Consider the following 22,018-nt stretch of genomic DNA (forward strand, 5'->3'; position numbering starts at 1 on the left):
GGAGAGAGGGGAAAAGTTGGAATAGAAGTGAGTGCAAGGGATAATGTAAAAAAAATTACCCAGGGATGGGTTCTGTCAATAAAAAGTTATAATAAAAAATAATAAAAATAATTTATTTAAAGGAATGTGGAGCAGTTTTGGGGAGAGGTTGGGCAAGTTTCTGCCTTTACTCTGCCATCTTGGCTTCACCCCCACAAAATTAAAATTATACAAAATCATACTCATTTTGTCAATTTAAGGACTTTTTAGCTTCCACCCTCTCCTTCTGTAATACCCTTTTTTCTATTTTGTTTTTAATGCCTTTTCTTGGTTCTTCTCCTAATTCACTGGCTATTCCATCTTAGTCTCCTATGCTGGATCTTCAGCCACATCCCATCCCCAATTGTAGGTATTATATTTCTTTCTCTACACCTTAAAAAATGATCACAGGGTGATCTCATTAACTTTTGTGGGTATTCAATGAATATAATATGCATGACTGTTAGATATATATGTTTAATGATTTCTCTCCTGAGCTGTATGTTTGCACCAGTACTCTTCTATTAGTTATTTTACATCAGATAATAGGTATTTCAAATTTAATGTTAAAAAAGGAGGTCATTATCTTTCCCTCCCCAAATTCACTACTTCTCTTAATTTCCTTCTGATTCCTGAAGACAAAATCATCTTTTCCATTTGTCCAGGTTTGTATCTGTCTCTATGAGCTTTCTCATCCTTCATATCTAATAGTTGCTATGTCTTATAAGTTCTATATCAGTGATATCTCTGTATTTTATTATACTTACTTTTGATTTTGTGTGTGTGTGTATGTGTGTGTGTGTGTGTATAGTTGGTTTTTTTCCATTATATTATTGTATTTACTGTGTACATTGTTTTCTTGGCTCTGCTAAAATCACTGCATCAGTTCTTATAGATCTTTCCATCCTATTCTATTTACCACATATCATTTACTACATAGTAATATTCCACTACATTCATGCTCCTCAATTTGTTCAGGCATTTCCCAGTGAATGGATATCCATTTTGTGTCCAATTTATAGAGATATATACAAAAAGTGCTATTGTAACTATTTAGTATTTATATAGGGAGTTTCTTCTTATTAATAGCTTCCTTGTGTTATTAGCCCAGTAATTATGTCTTTGGTTCAAAGTGACTTTTTAGTTACTTTATTTTAACAATTACAAATGGCTTTCCAAATGGTTGTACCATTTCACAGCTGGCAATAATACATTACTGTGCCTATCCTTCTACAACTTCTTTAATATTAACTATTGGCATTTCATTCCCCCCTCCCACCCACCCCACCCCCAAACCCCCCCACACCCTTTTTGGTTCATTTTTGCCGATTAATAAGATCAGGTTTGAGAATTGTTTTTTCCTTTTGAAAAATGTTTATGTGTATATATTTCGTACATATGTTTATCAATTGCTTAAAATATCTCAGGTAAATTTTTATCACAGAAATTAAGTATTAGTTTTGTCTGTACAGAAGCTGATTTTCAGTTTCAGATAATCAGTTATCTATTTTATTTTTGTAATTGCTTCTATTTCTTATTTGCTTAAGAATTCATCTCTTACCCATACCTGTGAGAAGTTTATGATCTATTTCTCTTCTAATTTTTTATAGTGTAAACTTTAATTAAGGTTGTATATCCATTCAGAATGTTTTGAGTTCTGTTGTTTCTGATTCTCCCTTTTCTATTCTGTTCTATTGATCTATCTCTTTTTAAAGTAATACCAGATGGTTTTGAAAACTGCCATTTTATTTTTATTTTTACTTTTAAAAATACATGCATAAGATGGTTTTCAGCATTTACCCTTGAAAAACCTTGTGTTTCATATTTTTCTCCCTCCTTTCCCACTTCACCCTTCCCTAGACAGCAGGTAATCCAATATAGGTTAAGTATGTGCAGTTCTTCTAAACATATTTTCACATTTATCATGCTGCAGAATAAAAATCAGATAAAAAAGGGAAAAAATGAGAGGGAATAAAACAAGCAAACAACAATAAAGAAAAGATGAAAATACTATGTTGTGATCTACAACCGGTCCCCCATAGTCTTCTCAGATATTTCCCAAGTGATGGACATCCCCTGGATTTCCAATACTTTGCCACCACAAAAAGATTTGCTATAAACATTTTTGTACATGTGAGTCCTTTTTCCTTCTTTAATGATCTTTTTGGGATTCAGACCTAGCAGTGCTATTGATGGATCAAAGGGTATGCAGAGTTTGATACCCCCTGGACATAGTTCAAAATTGCTCTCCAGAATGGTTGGTTCACTTAAACAATTCCATCAACAATGCATAAGTATTCCCGTTTTTCCACAATATTTATGATTTTCCTTTTCTCTTCAGTATTTATAATTTTCTTTTTTTTTTTTGTCACATTAGCCATTCTGATAGGTATGAGGAATATGTGGTATTTCTCTAACAATAATTTAAAGCAGTTTTTTTCATAGAATCATAGAGACCTTTTCTTCATTTGAAAATGGCCTATTCATAATCCTTTGACCATTTATCAATTGGGAAATGACTTAAATTCTTATAAATTTGATTCCGTTTTCTATATATTTGAAAATGAAATTTGAAAAATGAAGCCTTTATCGGAAACACTGATTGTAAAAATTGTTTCTCATCCTTCTGCTTTCCTTCTCATCTTGTTTGCACTGGTTTTATTTATGCAAAATCTTTTAAATTTAATATGTCCAGAATTACCTATTTGGCATTTTATGTTTTCTATTTCTATTTCTTATTGGTCATAAAGTTTTCTCTTTTCCATAGATCTGCTAGGTAAATTGTTCCTTGCTTTTCTAATTTTCTCATGGTGTCACCCTTTCTGTCTAAATGATGTACCCATTTTGACCTTATCTTGATATATGATGTAAAATGTTGGTCTATGCTTAGTTTTTGCCATACTGTTTTCTAGTTTTCCAGCAGTTTTTGTCAAATAATAAGTCCTTATTCCAGAAGCTCTTGAGTTTGTGGATTAAGTAGTAGATCACTATAGCCATCTGGTCTTGTGTACCTAATCTATCCCACTGATCTACCGAACTGTTTTTTAGCTAAATAGTTTTAATGATTGCTGCTATCTAATATAGTTTTGGTCTTGGTTTTGCCTAGTTCACCTTCCTGTGCATTTTTTGTCATCAATTTTTTTAGTTATTCTTGACCTTTCTAAAGTATGTTATTTTTAGAGCTTTATAAAACCATTTTTGGAGTAGTTTGATTAGTATGTCACTGAATAAGTAAATTTAAGTAAAATTATCATTTTTTATTATATTAACTCGACCTACCCATGAGCAATTTATATTTTTTCCATTTGTTTAGATCTGACTGTATTTGTATGAACAGTTTTATTATTGTGTGCATTTAGTTTTGTCTTATCAGATAGATGTCTATATATTTTGTATTGTCTATACTTATTTTAAATGGAATTTGTCTTTCTATTTTTGCTGCTGTGCTATGTCCTTTAACCTTGTTGAAGTTGTTAATTATTTTAAGTAGTTTTTTGGTTGATGTCTTTAGCGTTCTCTAAGTATACCATTACATCATTTCCAAAGAGTGATGGAGGACTCTAATCTCTCTTTTTTTCCCAGTAGTATTTTATTTTTCCAATTACATATAAAGATAGTTTTCAACATTCATTTTTGTGAGACTTTGTGTTTCAAATTTTTCTCCTTTCCTATTTTTTCTTCTCCTTCCCCAAGACAGCAAGCAATTTGATGTAGATGAAACATGTGCAGTCCTTTTAAACACATTTTTCCATATTTGTCATATTGTGCAAGAAAAACTGTGCAAAAAGGGAAAAAGTCATGAGAAAGAAAGAAAAAGCAAACAAACGAATAAACAAAAAAAGATGAAAATACTATTCTTCAATCCACATTGTCTCTATAGTTTTCTCTGTGGATGTACATGGCATTTTCCATCCCAAGTCTATTGGAATTGTCTTGAATCACCACATTGGTGAGAAGAAACAAGTCTATTTCTGTTGATCATCATATAATCTTATTGTTACTGTATACAATGTTCTCTTGGTTCTGCTCACTTTAGTTATCATTAGTTCATATAAGTCTTTCCAGGCTTTTTTGAAAGCATTCTGTTCATCTTTTCTTATAGAAAAATAATATTTTATTATATCCATATTTCTTAACTTGTTCACCTATTCTCCAACTGATGGGCATCTACTCAATTTCCAGTTCCTTAACACTACCAAACATTGCTGTTTCAATCATTTTTGCATGTATCCCTTCTCCTCTTTTATGATCTCCTTGGGATACAGACCCAGTCGTGAGACTGCTAGATCAAAGGGTATGTACAATTTGATAGTCCTTAGGGCATAGTTCCAAATTGCTTTCCAGCATGGTTAGATCATTTCATAACACCACTAGTACTGCATTAGTAAAATTTTATGTCTTAAAAAGATTCTGATAATAGGGTGCTTTCTTTCTCAGGTTTGGGAATAATTTGTGAAGTATGAGTACTAACTGTTTAAAAGGTTGATGGAATTAATCAGGATCAGGACTCTACTTCTTTATAAATAGCTTGATCTTTTTCCTTTTCTGAAATCAGGTTATTTCAGATTTCTGTCTTGTCTTATAATAGTTTTAATGTTTTTTTAAAACAAATATTTGGAATGTTCCTTTTTTTCCTGTTTTCAGTTTTGCTAACATATTATGTATAATTTGTTCTGATTATTCTTTTTATTCTTGTTTTGCTCTAAGTTCACCTTTCTCACTTGCTGTTTTATTGATTTGATTTTCTGCCCTCATTTTAATCAGGTGAAGCATTTATCAACTTAAAAGAACCAGCTTTTACTTTTTATTTATCACTTCCGTGAAGTTTTTTGCTTCCAGTTTTCTATTTCCCATTTAATTTTAATGTCCTTTTTGAGCTTATTTTTTGATTTTGTAATTTAAGTTCATATTTCAATTCATTTATCCCCTTTTGTGTTGTTAATGTATGTTTTTAGAGATATGCCTCCCCGACTTCCTTATCTGTACCACAAAAGTTTTGATGTTTTTTGAGCATCCTTTTCTTTTGCATAGTTATCAGCTGCCATGATTTGTTTTTTGACTCATTCAATATTTAGCATTTCATTTGGGTCTGCTTCTTTTGTTTGTGGTCCTTAAACCAATGACTTTTTATTGCATTATGTTTTACAAAGGATTTATTAATTGTTTCTGCCTTTTTTACATGATTCTAACACCTGTGTCCTAGTTCATGATCAACTTTTAAAACGTTCCATGGGGAGCAGAGAAATATGCATATTCTTTTTTAGTCCCATTTAAAAGAGTCAAGTCTTCTAACTTTAATTTCTCTGGCAATTTATTTCATTCCATATTTTCCCTTTTTAAAAATCCTATTTGATTTATCCCAAACTGAGAAAAGTATTGAAGTCTCATGGCACAGTTATGTTACTGTCAAAAGTCTTCTTGTGGCTCAAATTATTAATATGCATATTAAGACATTTAGAGTATATATGTTTATTATTGACACTAGTTTTTTGTCTCTGTTATTTTCAGCATTAGAGTTTCTTTTTTTTGATATCTTTTTTTTCTTTTGAATGTTTTTGCTTTATCAGATAATGTGAATGCAGTTATTGCTTTTAGATTCACTTAACACATAGTAACATTTTTAATGACCTCACTTTTACTTTGTATAAGTCTTTGTTTTTAAATATATATAAGCAGTAGATTGTAGGGTTTTGTTTTCTTGTCTAATCTATTACTCTATCATTTTATTGGCTCATTTTGTTCTTTCATGCTTAAAGTTATGAGAGTTACGTTTATTTTTTCTTCTATGTGTCTCTGACCATATTTTTTTCAAGTTAGGATTACTCTCTTGTAATTGTAGTACTATGTATTGATTATTATCACTTTATCCTTTCATATCACTTCACTTTTTTAATGTACCCTCTCATGTTATAATATATCTGACAAAACAAAAACATTGATTCACTTCCAGCTAGACTGTTGCTAGATTCTGTCCTTAATGCTCCATGCCCACTTTTTGTTTCCTCTACCAGATTTCCATTTTCATCTTTTGTTTCGTTGAATATACTTAGAATGAATTTCTTGCTGGTCTTTTTGTTGAGATATATGAAATGCATCTACTCTCTTTGGTTCTGGTTTTCTTTTTAGAAATGTTTAAGAGGTTTTTTATTTGAATAGCCATCTTTTTTCATGAGGTGATTTAGTTCAACTTTTCAGGGTCAGTCACTTTGGTCTTCATCCTTAGATGAACGTGCTTTAGAACATATTGAATTGCCTCCTATTCTCTTGAATACAGAATAGTCTAGCTTTATTCGAATTTCTTATCCCCTTACACAAAGGTCTTTTACCTGATGGTTTGAAGGACTTAGTATTTCTGAATTGAATTGTCCAGATTAATTGTTCTGTTTCTTGGAGTTTGGAGTCTTTTTTTGTTGTTTTCTTTTGTGTTGTTTTTCTTGGAGACAATCTTTGAAGTCTTTCAATGGGTATTTAATATTCTGTGTTCAGAAACTGGGCAATTCTCTTCTACCATTTCTTTCATTATGGTGTTAAGGGTGTGTGTGTGTGTGTGTGTGTGTGTGTGTTTCTGGGAGACCTATGAAAGTAGTCTTTATATATACTGTCTTTGAGATCAGTGTGTTTTTGCTTACATAATGAGCATATTTTATTTTAATATTATTGTTACTATTTTTCCTTTACATTCAGATTGTCCTTCACTTCTATTTCTTTGCACTCTCAAATCTTTTATTCTCTACAATGTCACTTGTATGAGATTTGCCATTGCAGATTCCAGTTTTTCTATTTTGCCCATTATTGTTGCTGTGTGAACCATAAATTCTGCTCTCATGATTCTCATTTCAACTACTCTGGAACAACATGTTGTATTCAGTGTTATTTTTACATCCCATAATATTTTCTGTCTCATCAAGTGTTGGTTCATTTTCTTTTGTTTTGTAATATTTATTGAGAGATAGCTGAGCTCATTATTAGATCTGGAGACCTTATTTGCTTCTGTAGTTACTGTTTTTCTTGATTTATGTGCTTATGTTAATAGTCTTTGGATTTTCTTCTTCTTGAGAACTTTTGTAATTTCATTCTCTTCCATTCCTTAAAGTTTTCTCATATATTTTTGACTCTGGCCCTTTACTAATGGGGAAACTCAAAGTGTCTCATAAAGCTCAGCCAAGTATGTGCACCATCTGATTTAGGTGATCAGATCTGGATCCATCTGATTCTATCTCTTTTCTTTAGATATAGTGGAGTACTGTGCAGCTTAGAAGGACATGAAAGAGAATTTCATTGTTCAAATTAGGAATTGTTCAAAGAATACAAGAAAACAATAGCAAAAATCTTTTTTTGCCTTGTTATACTGTCAGTATTCTCAACTAGACCAATGACTTTATTCTCTTCAATATTGACCATTCCTCTTGTGTTCCATAGCTGAGAAGCTCAATAAAAGATCATTCTCATTGCCTCTTTTAGATTACCATTATCATTTAAATACCTACATCTGTTCCTCCATTGAAGTACAACATCCTCTACTTTTCCTTGTCACTGCCATCTTCTGACCTCTAAGTATATCCTCACCTTCCCTAGGTGTTTTGGTATTTAGCTTCTAGCCTTCATTTCTGCATTGTTTGTTTTTCTGTAAGTCTTAGTAACTCATTATACATGTTGAGAGAGTCAGTACAGTAGTGGGGTACAGTATGGTACACTCCTGTCTCTGGTGTAAGAGAACCAGGGTTCAAGTCCTACTTTAGACATGCCTTTTGATGTGCCTCAGTTTCTTCATCTGTAAAATGAGCAAGTTAGATTAGATGGTCTCTAAAGATTCTATGATCCCAGGAGTCCATGATTTCCAAATATAAATGGATAATGGTCAGTCTTCATCTGAAGAAAAACAATTATAATAGACTTGTCTTAAGGACTATAGCTCAGGTAATTGGAGGCCTATGCATAAAAAACTAGTGCTCAAGGAGTTAGGAACTTATTCCTCAGGCTTCTGATTCAACAGATTGTCTTGCCCAACACAGAGGTGAGCACTCATTATTGTTGCTGAATATACTTTTCTCTGTTTTAGCTAAACAGACCTTTTGTTAACTGTTAAATTACTTATAAGTACCCCATCTTATTTCAGTCTTAATCCTGAAAATCTAGATCAGCCTGAGTCAGGCTCGTCCTATTAAATTTACAGAAGAAAGTGGTAGGATTGGATCAGAATGCTTTTGTCAAATTGGCAAAAGGGCAATGTGACGTCTGTTTCTGGTGGTGCTTTTGTCATCCAATTAGCTATTCTCTAGTATCTTGGGGGTGATCAGAGATTAAATTATGACGTTCACTTGCTAGAGACAATTGGACAGATGTGTCTTTAAGAGCATCATTGCTCTGCCAAATAGAGGACATTAGCAGTAACACAAGATGGTGCTGAAACATGGCTCAGGGCAGGAGAAAAGGTGTGAGGGTGGAACAGGGGCGGTGGGGGGCGGGGGGGGGGAGAAGGGGAAGGGGAAAGGAAAGGCAGAGCTGTTTAAGTTCTGGTCCAGAGGGGTAACAGTAGCAGGCAGTGCTAGTGTGTAGCACTTAGCTAACCACAGTGGGGAGCATTAGCAGAAGCTGCACTTAGCCTAACACAGAGGGCAATGGCAGGGTTGGGCCCCAGTACTTCTCAGAATTAACCCAGAAACTGGATAGGCTGCATGCAAGAGCATTATCCTGAGTTGTAATAAGGGTTGGTGACAGAAATGCCCTTTTCTACACTATTAATGTCCTTGATGTTACTTCCGTTTGTTGCCACCACTTTATATCAGGACATCTATTGTCAACTACAAACTCTTGGCATTACCAATCCACATGAACCAGGTTATTAAGATCTAAAAGCTGGTTTTTTGTTTTGTTTTGTTTTGTTTTGAAGCTGGAAGGCAAAATCTGAGTTATCTGGACTTTGTTTTGCTCCAGATTCTGTCATCCAACATCCTTCCTAGCTTAATGTTAATTGGAAATTTTGATAATCATCCCATCTATCTTTAGAAAAAAAAATTGATGCAAGTGTTAAATAGGATGAGGCTAGGAATATAAGCCCCAAATTGCTCTGTATAGTAGGGATTTCCCTCTAGGTTGATATTGATTCATTATAACTTAGGTACTTTTTTCTATTTACTGTGTGAATCAATCTTAACTACAGTATCATCAAGTCACTTAAAAAATTGTTTTTCATAAGACTAAGTCCTCTGTCAACTGTCTCCTGTTAAAATAAAGATAGCACTCTATCTAGAGAATTCTGATCTATCTAGTCTAGTAATTCTACTATTTAGGATGTGAAGACATTTTTGGTAGATAGCTGAATAAGTAAGCATTCTCTTTTACTGCTTCATGTACAACATTATTAACTGGTTAACTATTTAAACTTGTGTCCTAGTTACAATTGAATTCTGAGAAAACGTGCATTTAGGCATCTTTCAGGAGGAAAAAGGAGGTATTTTAGGTTTTGTTATTTTTAAAGAATATTAACATCCTTCCTCTCAAATACAGGACACACATTTTTCCTGGCTTTTCCTTTCTTTGACTCATAACTTAGTTATTGTCTTGTGCCTTGTCTTAGTATCTCCATAGCTCTTACAAAAGTAGTGGATTAACTTTTTCATAAGTCCTATAAACCTTTTGAGAGAGTTGTCAATTTTAATTAGTGTTATATTACTAAGAAATTTTAATATATTGGGATAAATTAAAGAATTAGAGAATTTTCATTTGAGTTCCTTAAAAGAAAAATTATAAGTGGAAAGGAACATTATGAGAGTAAAGCATTTAAAAACATTTTTACTGTGAAGATGCTTCTTGTGATTGTTATGAAAAGTCAGTGTAACTGCTATTACTATTATTAGTTACTATTCAGGGAGCAAACTCCCGAAATTCTCCTTTAAAAAAAAAGATAAAATTTACTAAGAATTTCCATTTACTTTGATTCTATATAGACTGTATAATCATGCTTGTCTTCAAAAAATATATCTTTTTTTATAACTTGTGGTAAATCCACTATTATATTTACTTTAATGTAAATAATTAGATTTATTTAAAATTAAATAATTTTATATTAGCTCACAACTTATTTAATATGCACAGCTTTTCTTAAAATAAACCTGTAAAATAGGCAGGGAAACTGGAATCCCAGTTTTATAGATTAACTGAGCCCAGTAACCATTTCAAAGTTCTCAAGGCACAAGAGGTAATAAAAGAACTGTTCCAAAACCATTTTTGGTCATTTTTAGAAATAACTGAAACAAAAAAAAAATCAAATATTAACATTATCAGGCAGGAAAATTTCCCAGAGACTACCTGTAATTTATTCCATATTTTGTTTATGCATAATTATTGGATATTGTTATCCCTTGTATTAGACTTGCTCCTGGAAAGCAGAGACTGTTTTGTCTTTTTAATTCTCTTGGTATTGCTAGTGCTTAGCACAGTGTCTAGAATATAGTAGGTGTTTAATAAATGCTAATTGATTTACTAGTCATAAATGTTCATGCCTATTAAAGTTATTGTAAGCTATTAAAACTTCAAACTTCACTAAGCTAGCCAATTAACTAGTTATTAGTAGCTATATATCTGTATTTATAGATAGAATCCTTTTATCTATTAATTGTTAATTATTTTGGATAACACAGTATTATCCAAAAACATTTTGATACAAAGATGTTTCCTTATTTGACCATTACCCTTTCAATAATTTTGTATAGAAGCTTTTCAATTTCATATAATTAAAATGATTGATTTCATCTTTTGTAATATCCTCTGACTTTCTATGTATAGCTTTGTAAGATATATGACCTGCTTTCTTTTGATTTTTTAAAGGCATTTAATAGTCAGGTCATATCCATTTTGAATTGACTATGATATATATTATGTTGGTCTAATTCCAACTTCTGCCAACTATTTTCTAGTTTTCCCATCAATAAGGAGTTATTTTCTAAATAATTTATGCTTTCAGGTTTATTGAACATTGGGTTTTTAAGTTCCATTATAACTGTTTCTCTCATGTATAATCAGTTTTGTTCATCTTCTCTTTCTTTTTTTAACCCAACAATCTCAATAACTTCTACTTTGTAATATTGTTTGAGATCTGGAAGCATATTTCTTCACTCCAACCTTTTCCATTTCCCTTGATATTCTTGACTTTTTTCCCCTTCAAATGAATCTTGTTATTCTATCAAGTTTTATGACATAATTCTTTAATATTTTGACTAAAATAGCATTAACCTTGTAAATTAACTTTAGTATATGTTTCTTACATGGACATATAAGACATGGACAGCTTTTTATAGAATCAAGGAAACAAGAACTTGAATTTAGAGATAAAAGGGACCTTTCAAGATCATCTGATCCAGCCCTCTTAATTCACAATTGAGAAAAATGAAGCTTTAAGAGATTGTGATTTTAGAAAATCACATAATTTGAGAGTAGTTAAGGGGTCATATTTGAAAGGAATTCCCATTCTAACATGAATAAATGGTCATCCATTGTCCATATGGCATATAAATTGGAGATCTGCATTGATGAGAGAATTTCTATACTTGGAGTTTTCTATACCTACCAGTCTGTAAAAAAAGCTCAGAACTTGGAGAAATCTCTTGGCATTATTGTTGCCCACAAAGGACCGATGACATTGAGGGGGTGATATCTTAACTCAAGTGTTAATTGGATTTAAGTGAGGCAGAGTTGTACAAAATCCTTAGCTTCACTTTCTCCTCCAGAGTGTTTTAACTACTGTAGCAAGACAAAAATCAAGATAACTGGTGATGGCCTGGAATACGGGGGATGACATTAGCACCTTTGATGTCTGACCAAGCTCTAACTAAGCATTCCATAGCATCTGCTTCAGCCATCTTCCTGGTCTTTGGGACAAATTGTTCTCACCCAGTCATTCCTCTGGAGAAACTCTTCACATGCCCGGGATAGACATTTTTCTAATATTTCAATTCATACACACAGTTTTTCTACATCTTGTTTTACAATACTGCATGCAGTCTGTAGTTATATCAAAGGCTCTCTTAAATTTCTTAGAACTCAATTTTAATTCACTTAAACCTTTTAAAACATATGTGTTTAATATAAAGACTGCTTTTTTTGGTGTCAGCATACCTGAATTCAAGTGCTGCCTTTGCTACTTGCTACCTGTGTGACTTTTGGGAAATAACAGAATGAAAAGCTTAATGAGATTGATTGTTATTTTATCTAAAAAAGAGCTTAGTTTACTATAAACTTATAAATGCCACCCACTTTATCCCTCAAAAATGCCGATTTAATCTTGGACTTAGAGAAAGGAAGCCCAAGATGTGATCCAAGATGGTTAGATAATTCTGTGGCAGGTTTTGAAGGATATGCATAAGAGGATGAGTGGTTAGAGGAAAGCAACCAAGATTTTGAGCCCATAACATAGAGAATCAAGAGAAGGAACTGGGGATGTTTAGCTGGGAAAAGAGAAGACTGATTGGCTTTCAAGTATCTGAAAAGTTGTCATATGGAAGAAATTAGACTTAACATGTTTGATACCAAAGAGCAGAACCAAAGTATTAGGTAGAAATGGGAAAGAGGTCTATTTAGGCCTGAGTTTGGCAAGCAAACACTGCATGGCCATTTATTCATGTTAGAATGGGAATTCCTTTCAGATATGGTCCCTTAACTACTCTCAAATTATGTGATTTTCCAAAATCACTTAACCTCTTAAGGCTTATTTTTTCTCAAGTGTGAATTGAAAAGATTGGATTAGATTATCTTGAAAGGTCCTTTTTATCTCTAAATTCAAGTTCTTGTGTTCTTGATTCTATGAAAAGCTGTTTTAGCTGTTAGTGGAGGGTGAAGATGTTATGTAATAAAAGATGTTTGGGAATCATGCTGGGTTTTAGTTATTGGAAAAGGGGATATGGTAAGACATTGATCACTTTGTGAGATGTTGACAGGCAGTCCAATTTGAGGCTCAATTTCTGATTTGCTTTCAGACTTTGAATATGTCTAATATCTGTGCCTTGAATTTCTCTTTATAATACATAATAGAAAACAGACTTAATTGTAGAGATGGCAACTCAGGGTGCCGTTAAAGCTTATTTGCTTAGGATCAGGCAATATTTATGAATAATATAGACATAAAACTTTGGTCGAAAAGATTTTTTGCTTATTCTGTTGAATAATTAGATATCAAAGACCTAATAAAAGTTCCACTAGGGATTTGATGATTAAAAAGCAAATAGAATTATTAAATTCCTTTCTTTTTGGATCCTTTTAGCAGTTAAAAAAATATGACACTTAGAATTTTGAACCACTTAAGACAATTTCTAATTGAACATTGTAAAATGAAGACTTTAAAAATCAAGGAGAACTGTTAAGCCTGTGTGCCAGCTATTTCCATTTAAATATATGAATTTCAAATAGGAAATATCCAAAAAAGCTTATTGTTTGTCTTTCTTTATCTTTACATACAAATGTATGTGTTTATAAAATGATGGATTTTCTTATTGTAATTCTATTGTATGTAATTCTATTGCATATCCTTTTTTGTTTATATTATTTCATGTCTTCAGATTTATTCATATTCCTAATATTTTTCTTAATTGTATTATATTTCATTATATTGATGTATCACAATTTATGTAGCCACTTTCCAATTACTTGTCTGTAATTGCTCTGTCAAAATACCAGTTTTCACCTTTTTAAAAAAAGAACCAAATAACATTCTTAGAACTATCTTTAATTATAGATTTTTTTCTTTTTATAATTCTCACTTATTTCTGGTAATGAATTTATTGGATCATCCACTGTGCTTATAGGATCATAGCTTTAGAGCTAAACTATATCTTAAAGATCACCTACTTCAACCACTTCTTTTTACAGATGATTATCTGAGGCCCAGAGAAGTTTGACGATTCATCTAAGGCAACACAGGTAATAAGCAGAAAAAGACTGATATTGAATTTAGATGTTATAGACACCAAATTCAGTGAAGTTCCTTTTATTAATTTTCTGCTATATTGTTCCCCAAACGAATTTCTACCAATTTGCAATCCCACCCATGATAAATAAATGAATTTCTTTCTTCCTATAGAGTTTATCATCTTAATGTCTTTGTCACTTTGAGGGGACATGCAGGAAAAAACATATTTGTTTAAAAGTCACATCTTCAATATTTTGACTGATTAATTTAAAGATGAAAGAAATTACTAAAACTAACACAAGAAAAGTTACTAAAATCATCTATAAATGCAAAAGGGATGCTAAAGTTATTAGAACACAATAGTGAACTACTTATATAATTTAGTAAAAAGTTGTTTAATTGAATCCACTAATTTAGAGAAAGAAAGAGTAAAATTTGATTTGATGATGCTTTTAAAAGGTATTGGGTTTACTTGTCTCTTAGCCAAAGTCTACCAAATAGTTTATTTTAAGAGACATATATGATAGAGAATACTTGGCTGTAGTCAATAGAGAATGAACCATAAACGTAGAAATTGAAATCTGTGTACTATTTAAAATATTTTATTGCTACTTTTTTTTTTTAACCAAACTGTTACTTCCCCAAATCACTCTCTGTAGTACTATTCTGTCTTATAAAGTACAATGAAACAAAACAATTAAAACCGTAACTATCTAATATGTATAAAATCCACAATAATAGTCCATCACTTCTCAACAAAAGGGATTACACAGTCATAGCTCTAGGAAAGGAAGGTAACCAATTAATTTATTCATATTTTACAGAAAAGAACCTTGAAGGCTAGAAAGAATTCTGACTTGCCCGATGTCTTATAGGGAATGACAGACAGGATTTAGCACTCAGATTTGATACTCTTTCTGCTGTACAAAGGAAGAGCAAATATTTTTGGTCCTTTGATCATTATCATTGATCTTACACAACTAAATTTGGTTACTTAACATTAATGTTAATGCTTTCATTGACATTGTGGTAGCTTTTGTATATTTGTTCTTTTGGTTCTCCATTCTTTGCTCTTTTTCATACAACTCTTATTTCCTCTTTTCCTTTCCATAGTTATTCATTTTCATCTCATATCATTTAATGATTTTTTCATTACATTTGTATATTATAATTTATTTAACCATACCCCAATTGATGAGCATATATTTGTTTCTAATTATGTGAGTGGGTTTTTTTTTTCCTGTAATTCATTATGAGTCTTTTGGAGTTATAATTGCTTCACAGACTTGATTATATTTTTTTTAGAGTTGTTTTGCTTTAAAATGTTATAGTCATTGTATAAATTGTTCTCCCAAACCTGTCCAATTCATTTTATCAGTCATATAAATAATTCCTTTTGTTCCCTGTCCCTTAAATCCTTTTTTATAGCATAATTTTTTAGTCACATGCCATAATTAGTCATACCTCAACTGATTATTACATACTTTTTTCTAGTTCTTTGCTATGATAAAAAATCCTGGTATAAAAAATTTTATTTATATGTGTCCTTGTCCTAATTCTGTGATCTCTTTGACATATAGGCTTATTAGTACTATTAGAATTTCAAAATAAATGTGCAATTTGGTGACTTATTGAGTAAAATAAAAATTACTTTCCATCTTGGCTATACTAATCAAAGGTCCTTCGGCTGTTTATAATATGCCTAATTTTCCACAGATCCTTCAGCAGTTGGCATTTTTTCAGTTATCTTTGCAAATCTAAAGAGTATGATGGGCTTATTTTAAATTGGCTTTTATTGTTAGTGATTTGGTGGTCCATAGTTATTTTTAATATTTAATAATATTTTTCCAATTACATGTAAAGATAGTTTTCAGCACTCATTTTTGTAACATTCGAGAGTTCCAAATTTTTCCTCTCTCCTTCTTCCCTCCCCAACACAGCAAGCAATCCAATAAGGGCTATGCATGTACAATCATTTAAAACATATTCCCATATTAATCATGTTGGAAAGAAAAGTCAGAACTAAAGGGAAAAACCACAAGAAAGAAAAAAAAATGAAAATCATAAGCTTTGATTGCAATCAGTGTCCATAATTCTCTCTGAGGATGTGGGTATGATTTTTCCATCACAAGTTTATTGAAATTGTCTTATATCACTGTATTGCTGAGAAGAGCTAAGTCTATCATAGTTAATCATCACACAATAATTGCTGTTACCATGTACAGTGTTCTGGTGCTGCTCACTTCACTCAGCATCAGTGCATATTAAGTCTTTCCAGGCTTTTCTGAAATCAGCGTGCTCATCATTTCTTATAGAATAATATTAAATATTTTTGTACATGTGTATTCTTTCCCCTTTTTTTATGAACTCTTCAGGATACAGACCTAGGAGTGGCAAATCAAAGGATCAAAGGGTATGCACAATTTTGTAGCCCTTTGGGTGGCCCATGATTTTTAAATTATTTCTCCTCAACTTATTTCCAGATCTTTTTTGGGAGGAGGAAGGAAGGGATGAGAGGGAAGGAGAGCTCACTTTATCTTTTATTTCTTTGGGTTTTTTATTTTCTAATAATATTTCTTTTTGCTTCTGGAATCATTGGGTTTTGTTTGTTCTATTTCATTTTCAGGAAATCACTACTTGGTTATGATTTTTCTACCTGTTTTAAGCTGTTCATCTTTTTACAACTTTTTTTCTCCAATGCTCTTGATTCTGATTTTATTATTATTTTTTTAATCTCTTGTTTTATTTCTTTTGGCCATTCTTGGAGACCTGTGACTTGCTCAGCCATTTTTCCCCCCACTAAGATTATTCTTGAGATATTTATGGAATTTATTTCTTCTATATTTACCTATTAGGGATTCTCTTAGATAAACATCTATAGTATTTCTTAATTTTGTTTTGGGTTTCCTTTTGTTTACTTGTATTTCCAGCTTAATTTCCTTCATTTGGTCTTTGTCAGGACCTTTTTCTGTCCTTTCTTTCATCTTCAATGTGTGGCCCTTTTTGATACTGTGTATTTTAGAGTCTAGATACTATTGTTTTATAGTTAAGTAACTTTAATTACTTGTAACTATGTAACTTTTTTCATATTGTAAAATTTTTTTCTTGCTCAAGAATCCTATACATATCACTTTAAGAATGTTTTCTGGGAGAGATGTATCTTAATTCATGAAGGAACTTTGTCAATTTAGATGTCCCTCAAAAATAATCAAAACAGATCAGTGCTTAAATTTAAAATGATGATAAATTCATGAAAATTGTTCTTGGTGGACTTGTGTCTGAAACTCAAAGATCACAATATTTATTTATTTATTTTTGTCTTCAACACAGGCCATAATTGACTAGATAGTACTATAAAGTCGATAATGTAGATATGTTTGTTATTTTTGATCAGTCTCCTTAGCAAATTAAACAAGTGACATTAGAGTGAAGTACTCCTCCCTTTTCTGTGGTCTGTTAGTGCTAATCTGTGTAATCTGGGTTCTTATCTCTCTTTTTAAAAAACTTCAATTTATGAAATAATACCAGCTTTCCCATAACATAGTAGAATTTTAAAAAAAGATAAATTGCACATAAAACAGCAAATCTGTTATGTGTAACTTGCTATTCCTTTAAAATTTATAATAAAATTATATAACTTTCTGGTGGTTTTTTTTCTCATTTCTTATACTCTCTGCTCTTCATGGCTGCCATTAGATACAAATGTGTGTGTGTATGTGTGTGGGTGTGCATGTGTGTGTATAAAAATCATTCTATACTTTTATTTATAAATTTTTATCTGAATATAGATAGCATCTTCCTTTAAAGATCCTTTGTAGTTAATTTGGGTATTTATAATATTCAGAATGACTTAAATTAGCTCATTTAAAAAACTATTGTTTTTTTTTTTAAATATTGCTTTTACTGTATATAGCATTCTCTTGGTTCTGCTCACTTTGCTCTTCATTATTTTGAGCAAATTTATCCATGACAGATTTATAAATACATTTTATCGAATATTTAAAGATCAGCTAATCCCAATATTAAATAAATTATATAGAATAATAGACATGGAAAGGGTTCTACCAAATACCTTTTGTGTGAAATAAATATGATGTCTAAACCAGGAAAAGTAAAAACAGAGAAGGAAAATTATAGACTAATTTCATTAATGATTATGGATACAAAAATCCTAAATGAAGTACTAGCTAAAAGATTAGAACAATATATTATAAAGATTATATATTAAGACCAAGCAGAATTTATATGAGGAATGCAGGGATGTTTTAACATAAGGAAAACTATACCTTTTGTATTTTGTATTCCTCCCCCATTATTCTTTCTTGAGTTTTCTGTGCATTCACATTTGCTTCCTTAGCTACTTCTTACAATTAATGGTTTTGCTAATCCTAGCAAAAAATCATGAAAGTACTTCAGTTCATAAACATTTAATAAATACCTATTGTATACCAAGGTGCTAGGGAATACAAAGAAAAAAAGTTAGCCTCTGGATTTAAGGGGCCCACAGTCTAAAGAGGAGATGGCATTGAAACACATATATACAAATAAGTATATACTGGATAAATGTGAAATAATTCACAGAGGGAGGCACTTTAATTAAAAGAGTCAGAAAAGACTTCCTATAGGAAATTGGATTTTACCTAGAACTTGAAGGAAATCAGGGACACCAGTAGTAGGCAGAGATAAGGAGGAGGATAGTATCATTGGATTGCATAAATGGGATGTGTGTATGTGTGTGTGTGTGTGTGGGAGGGAAGGCATTTGAATATATGCCTAATCGAGAATTTATTTTTGATCCTGAAAATGATAGTAAGCCTTTGGAGTTTATTGAGAGGTAGAAAGAAAGAGGTGACACAGTTAGAGTTGTAGCAGCATTTGTATAGGAGCTAAGACAGCTGATGATGGGAGTAGATCAAAGCTGAGGCTGCTCAGAGATTAGTGATATAAGGGGCCAGCAGACTTAAGCAAAGAGATAATTATAGAGTTGATCTAGTTCTCCATGGACTCAAGTTGGGAAGGGAGGAGAATGTAGATAATGCTGGGGTAATGGGGAAAGAATTGAGGAGGTCAAGTCTTGGAGGTTACAGTGTAGATGAATAACATGGTTTGAAGTTGTAAGGCAAAGGAAGAGAAGGAATGATTGAGATTGTGATAAGGGAATTTTAGAGTTTGTGAACTCAGAAATGGTGTATTTCTAAATGATGGTGAGATCAAAGAGACTATGAGCATTTTGTGTGTGTGGATGGAAGAATAGATCATATGAAATGAATAAGTTGAGGAATTGTGTGGTTAGGATATTTGAGGAAGTATCAATGTGTTTGTTGATCTTCTTTAGTCTAACTCCAGGAGATGAGGAGAGAAAGACTGAGCCAGGGATTGAAGTAATTGAGGAAAAGAGTGAATGCCCCTTTCAAAGGTCAGTAGATTATAGCTAATTTTGATTGGGTTGTAGATAGGGATTGAAAAAGTTCAAAGGAGGAGAGGTTATTGAATACCATTGATGGATGGTAGTGGGAGAACCTGATAGTCAGAATGAGATGGAAATGGAAGAAGAAGTATTCCAGCTCCCCATATCAACCAATGAGTAGGTTGGGTAGGACTGAAGGTTGAAGATTGGGGGAAAGGGAAGGGGAGAGGCTGTAAGTTAAAGTGTAGCTAGTGAAAGAAAGGAAAGCCAGAAAAAAAATGCATTGTCCAGAGAAAGCTAATAGATGGAGGAGTGGGAAAGGAAAAGATTTAAGATGAAAGCAAGTTTATGGTATGTGGAATAGGCCTTCCAAAGAGCCTAGTGGCAGGGGCAGATAGCTTCAGAATGGGATAGTAGTGAGGTTTGGTGTAAGGGAATGGGACTGAAAGATTGGGCAGTGTGACTCAGGAACAATATGATGATCCCTGAGAATATAGAATCATAACAATAGGGAAGATGGAGGGTATGACCTGTGGGGAGTTTGTTATTCATTGAGGAATTGGTTTAAGTACATTTTCATTTTACTTAGGAGTTTGGCTTCAGAATAGAGTCCTCCCTGGGCTTTATGCAGTTCAGTCAAGGGGATAGGTTCTTGACCTTGAATGAATGGTGTTAACTCTCCCTTCTTTAATGCAGGAGACCAGACTGATGACTTGATAGAATGCTACTTTTCATCTTCTCAAGAGAACCTGGAGACCAGGCAGAGGATCTGGCCTGTTCGTCTTCTGAAAAGAATTCCTTTATTTCTAACAATAGCAATTTTACCTTCTTGGATAAGAGGAGGATATACTTTGCCCTCATAATATATCAGTATTGTTGACTTCTTACTTTGACTCCTGAGCATGATTTAGACTAAAGTTTTGGGGATGTTTCTTGCTGTCTAATAATGAGGTAGCGGGACAAAGGATCAGGGAATAGAAAATTTTCATTTAACTCCCCAGTCCATTGGTAATCCACAAACCATTGTGATTTCCAATGTTGAAAAACTTTTTGCTGCTTTCTGTTCCTCTGTTCCTGTAAACAGTGTCCCTCTACTCTCAATAGACTCAGAGGATGAGTTGACCAATGTATGGAATAGAGAGAGATAAGGTGAAGAACTTACAGGGATGTATGAATTCTTTTTCTGTATTTTATTTTCATTATTTCTGTGTTTCCCCTATGACCTGTATAATATGTGCAGGCTCATATCTACTTGAGCCTTGGCCAGTTAGAAACATATTTACTTAACCTGAGCTGATGACATTTATTGGTATTTGACATTTATCGATATTTAGTCTATTAGCTGGACCTCTATCTGCTTGATTAAGCCTGAAGGCCTGACTTTCTGTTTCCCTGAAATCAGGAGATTTCAGAGAAACAGAAACCTTCCATTCCAATCTCCCCAAATAGCAACAACCAATTAGATGCCTCCCCCTCCCCTTCTCAATGCTCTCTTGCTTGTGATGTAATTTCTTGTATATCTTTACTACTTCTTTAGCCCTCCTACCGCGAGCTTTCTCTTTCTTATCTCGCTATGGGATGGCTCATCCTCCGGAGGTTTTCAATAAACAACTTTTCTGCCTTCTACTGAGTGATCTCTGAGTAGTCATTTTGGGTAAGGGTCTTCTACATCCCTCACAACCAAGTAAAAAAGTTTTTAGTGTTATTTATACATGGAATATGTTGGAAAATATTTTATTTTGGAAAGCATTGCATAATTGACACTCCAATGTGTCCTTTTGAAGCCAAAATTCAAAAGAGATCAGAAATTTTAATTCCCACCTAAGGAAAAAAAGTGAACAGTTCTTCTTTAGTGTACTTAACATGTCATTAAATTTTTTATTTCAATATTTCATTTAATCTGTGCCAACAGAACCCATTTGCTTTTCCTTGGTTGGATGTGTTTTTAATAGTAGCATTATTATTATTTTGAATCTGCATTGGATCACAGTGTCAGACACTATAAAAGCAACCAAGCCCAAAACAATTGTCCAGGCAGGACATTTCAGGTGATGGTCTGAAACTAATGAAGAACAAGCAGCTGGAGTTCTTTTACCCCAATTCTGATGTTTTCCTCTTAAGAATGGTGCCAAAATTTTACTACAAGATTTTGAATGATAGCTTTGATATCATTTATCTTTTGTCCTTTTGAAGTATCATTGCAGGGGCAAAATAACTGAATAGTTTTCATTACCTACTTGTGGGTAATAAAGGAAGACATAATTCAGAAAAGATTGAAACTAGTTAATCCAGAATTGAAAAATGAACTTGAAAATTGGAAAGCAAAACATAGTCTTGCATTTCTGACATGTGGTTAGTATTATCTTGTATGAAACTGCTTTCTAAACTTACTCATTTTAAGATGACTTTCTAAATATTTGTGGCCAAGGTTTCTTTCTTTTTAATTAAAGCTTTTTATTTCAAAATATACAAATAAGTTATATATGGATAGTTTTTCAACATTAACCCTTGCAAAATCTTGTGTTCCAATCTACTCTCCCCCCCCTTTTCCTTACTCTCTCCCCTAGATTGTGGCCAAGGTTTCTCTGTCTATAGAATATAAAGTTGTGGAGAGCAGATACCTTTTTTTTTTTTTTTTTTGTATTCCCAGCATTTAGCACAGTGTTTAGCTCATGGTTGGTGCTTAATTATTG

General features: G+C 32.5%; 1 protein-coding gene and 1 long non-coding RNA gene across 2 annotated transcripts in view; one reads left to right on the forward strand and one right to left on the reverse strand.

The window, feature by feature from the left end:
• The window catches only part of PELI2 (pellino E3 ubiquitin protein ligase family member 2), a 120,332-nt gene that overhangs the window by 45,016 nt on the left and 53,298 nt on the right, over positions 1-22,018 (forward strand). The gene's annotated exons all lie outside the window — the stretch shown is intronic.
• The window catches only part of LOC116421584, a 163,298-nt gene that overhangs the window by 43,177 nt on the left and 98,103 nt on the right, over positions 1-22,018 (reverse strand). The gene's annotated exons all lie outside the window — the stretch shown is intronic.

Source organism: Sarcophilus harrisii, chromosome 2 (genome assembly GCF_902635505.1).
Source record: "Sarcophilus harrisii chromosome 2, mSarHar1.11, whole genome shotgun sequence".
Lineage (NCBI taxonomy): Eukaryota > Metazoa > Chordata > Mammalia > Dasyuromorphia > Dasyuridae > Sarcophilus > Sarcophilus harrisii.